The 4,157-nt window shown below is 39.6% G+C and overlaps 1 pseudogene; it reads right to left on the reverse strand.

The window, feature by feature from the left end:
• Positions 1-3,037: 3,037 nt before the first annotated feature.
• On the reverse strand, positions 3,038-3,717 carry LOC104984528 (annotated as a pseudogene).
• Between the last annotated feature and the right edge of the window lie 440 nt (positions 3,718-4,157).

The following is a 4,157-nucleotide window of genomic DNA, read 5'->3' on the forward strand; positions in this document are numbered from 1 at the left end:
GTCATGTATGGATGTGAGAGTTGGACTGTGAAGAAGGCTGAGCGCTGAAGAATTGATGCTTTTGAACTGCAGTGTTGGAGAAGACTCTTGAGAGTCCCTTGGACTGCAAGGAGATCCAACCAGTCCATTCTGAAGGAGATCAGCCCTGGGATTTCTTTGGAAGGACTGATTCTAAAGCTGAAACTCCAGTACTTTGGCCACCTCATGCGAAGAGTTGACTCATTGGAAAAGACTGATGCTGGGAGGGATTGGGGGCAAGAGGAGAAGGGGACGAGAGGGGATGAGATGGCTGGATGGCATCACTGACTCGATGGACATGAGTCTCTGTGAACTCCAGGAGTTGGTGATGGACAGGGAAGCCTGGTGTACTGCAATTCATGGGGTCACAAAGAGTCAGACACGTTTGAGCGACTGATCTGATCTGATCTGATCTGATGGTGTTAGAAAGTGTTTAGTTTCATTCTTTTACAAGTGGTTGACCAGTTTTCCCAGCACCACTTGTTAAAGAGATTGTTTTCTCCATTGTATATCCTTGCCTCCTTTGTCAAAGATAAGGTGTCCTTAGGTGTGTGGGTTTATCTCTGGGCTTTCTATTTTGTTCCATTGATCTATATTTCTGTGTTTGTGCCAGTACCATACTGTCTTGATGACTGTGGCTTTGTAGTGGAGCCTGAAGTTAGGCAGGTTGATTCCTCCAGTTCCATTCTTCTTAAGATTGCTTTGGCTATCCAAGGTTTTTTGTATTTCCATACAAATTGTGAAATTATTTGTTCTAGCTCTGTGAAAAATACCGTTGGTAACTTGATAGGGATTGCATTGAATCTATAGATTGCCTTGGGTAGTATACTCATTTTCACTCAATTGATTCTTCTGATCCATGAATATGGTATATTTCTCCATCTATTAGTGTCCTTTTTGATTTCTTTCATCAGTGTTTTATAGTTTTCTATATATAGGTCTTTAGTTTCTTGTATATATATCCCTAAGTATTTTATTCTTTTCGTTGCAATGGTGAATGGAATTGTTTCCTTAATTTCTCATTCTATTTTCTCATTATTAGTGTATAGGAATGCAAGGGATTTCTGTGTGTTGATTTCATATCCTGCAACTTTACTATATTCATTGATTAGCTCTAGTAGTTTTCTGGTGGAGTCTTTAGGGTTTTCTATGTAGAGGATCATGTCATCTGCAAATAGTGAGAGTTTTACTTCTTCTTTTCCAATTTGGATTCCTTTTATTTCTTTTTCTGCTCTGATTGCTGTGGCCAAAACTTCCAAAACTATATTGAATAGTAGTGGTGAGAGTGGGCACCCTGGTCTTGTTCCTGACTTTAGAGGAAATGCTTTCAATTTTTCACCATTGAGGATAATGTTTGCTGTGGGTTTGTCATATATAGCTTTTATTATGTTGAGGTATGTTCCTTCTATTCCTGCTTTCTGGAGTGTTTTTATCATAAATGGATGTTGAATTTTATCAAAGGCTTTCTCTGCATCTATTGAGATAATCATATGACTTTTATTTTTCAATTTGTTAATGTGGTGTATTACACTGATTTGTGGATATTGAAGAATCCTTGCATCCCTGGGATAAAGCCCACTTGGTCATGGTGTATGATCTTTTTAATGTGTTTTTTTGTTTGTTTGTTTTTAAAAAGAACTGTTTATTTACTGAACCTGGGGCAGATCAGATACACAACCAATTTTAAATTTACATCTTTTAACTCAATTTTGAAGTTTTTGCACACACACACACACACACACACACACACACACACAAATTGGCATGCAACAGTTGTCCTCAGGTAAAATTCAGTTACCTTAAACTGTTGCTAGTATTTTCACCCAAGGTTGAAAAATTGTGTACCCTGAACATGAAAACCTGTAACAAATTTAATTATACAAAACTCGTTACTTGTAGTTTTCCCCTTGTAAAGATCCAAAAAAAAAATGTACAAGTAACCAATATACATCAGTCACAACATAATCCTGGATCATCCCCACAATAAAACCAGATGCTCCTTGATTTTTAAACCCATCATCAGAGACCAAAAGAAAGTCATTTCGTTCTACACAAAACAAAATTCACATGTGCCAAAAAAGAAAGACCCAAGAAAAACAAAAACCCTAGTACTGACAGTGATATTCAGTACCCTAATTAAACAGTGGCCAAAATGCCACTGATCAAAAGTAAAATAGTGGCTGTATATCACTGCAAAGAAATCCAAGAGGCTTTAACCCTTTGGCATCAGATATCCAGATTTTTCCAGTTACATGAATGCATACCTCCTACATGCCAAGAGTAGAAAAGGTGGATGCGCCATCATAGAAAGAAAAAGAGCTACCATTTGCTAAAACTCCCAAGAGAATTGGCTTTAATAGACTTCTTACAAGGTTAGGCAGAAACCAAAAAATGGTTATTAGCTGCTTGTGTCAACAATTTTAAGTGGAGGTGATTGACTTCTAAGGTTCAAAGTGAAACTTTGGAGGGGTGGGTAAAGGTTGTTGGTTTAAGTCATATCTTTAAAGCAAAAATAAGATAGACAAAGTATAAAAGTACCAACCTGGTCACATACTCTAGTCACAGAGCTCTACCATCAAGCTGGATAGAAAGTGTCAAGATTCAGATTGTTGTTTCTCAACAAAATGAATCTTTCTAGTGACCTGAACTGCAGGATAAGGGATCCCAAGAAGAGAGTCATTTTAGTAAAGTACTATCCTGAACAAACTGTATTTTATAATGAAAATAAAAGGAAAGAAACCTAAGGACTCTACACCTATATCTGGCTTACAGTGTTTGAGCTTTGGGAGGGCCTGTATAATGGAGGCAGAATTCAAATATGAATTTATGCCAATCAAATGTCAAATTTTCACTATAGCTTTCCTAAAAAAGTGTTTTCCCCCAATATCTATTAATCACAAAGAAACAAGCTGTGAAGATGCAGTTCAGAAAATAAAAACATAGAAACTAATGACATTATTATGACCAAGATGTTTGGTAAACAGTGAATTATGAATTTGGGATTATGGGGAAAAGGCTTTTAAACAACCCTCCGGACTTCGAAGAATCTCTTCAGGTAGTAGATTTGTCCCAGTGTCATGGCAACTAGAACAAGAGCTTCAAAGAAGGACCAAAGGACCACTCTGCTGTTTGTGTTGTCATTGATTGCTCTGTGTATTCTCTCTTGAACTTCCATGTATTCCTGTTCATGCTTCACAGCTGTCATCACCACTGTGAGCTCATTAATCATTTCTTCTAGCTTGTTCTGGTGAGCTTCTGTTTCCATGTCTTGTCCTTTGGGGACTTCCCCAATATCAATGGTGAACATCACTATCTTTGGAGTCATGGTATACATCCTATTGCTAAAACAAAACTTATATGTTCCATCCATGTGAGCAGCAAATGTGTATTTCCCACTGGACTCCCGGTCCCCTTTATAAATTCCTTTATTATCAGGTCCTGTAATCTCCATGTTGATGTCCAGGAAGCCGTCCTCGGCCACCTCAAAGATGAGGCCCATCTTGGTGCCCAAGGTGACTCACTCGAAGAAGCACTCCTCTGCATGTGCGTCAATGCTGATGAAGTAGCCCGAGGCCGTGGCCAGGAGGGTGGCCAGGAGCACCAGCAGCTCAGCAAGCGTCACCATGGTGGGGCTGGGGCCGAAGCCAGGACCGGGACTGCAGCCTCCAGAGCCGCCGTTGTCACTGCCGCCACCGCTGCCTTCTCTCTCTGCTTTTTAATATGCTGTCTAGGTTGGTCATAACTTTTCTGCCAAGCAGTAAGCGTCTTTTAATTTCGTGGCTGCAATCACCATCTGCAGTGATTTTGGAGCCCCCAAAAATAAAGTCAGCCACTGTTTCCACTGTTTCCCCATCTATTTGCCATGAAGTGATGAGACTGGATGCCATGATCTCAGTTTTCTGAATGTTGAGCTGTAAGCCAACTTTTTCACTCTCCTCTTTCACTTTCATCACAAGCTCTTTAGTTCTTCTTCACTTTCTGTCATAAGGGTGGTGTCATCTGCTTATCTGTGGTTATTGGTATTTCTCCCAGCAATCTGGATTCCAGCTTGTGCTTCATCCAGCCCAGTGTTTCTCATGATGTACTCTGCATATAAGTTAAATAAGCAGGGTGACAATATACAGCCTTGACATACTCCT

This window comes from Bison bison, unplaced genomic scaffold, assembly GCF_000754665.1.
Source record: "Bison bison bison isolate TAMUID 2011002044 unplaced genomic scaffold, Bison_UMD1.0 scf7180017864032, whole genome shotgun sequence".
Classification (NCBI taxonomy): Eukaryota; Metazoa; Chordata; class Mammalia; order Artiodactyla; family Bovidae; genus Bison; species Bison bison.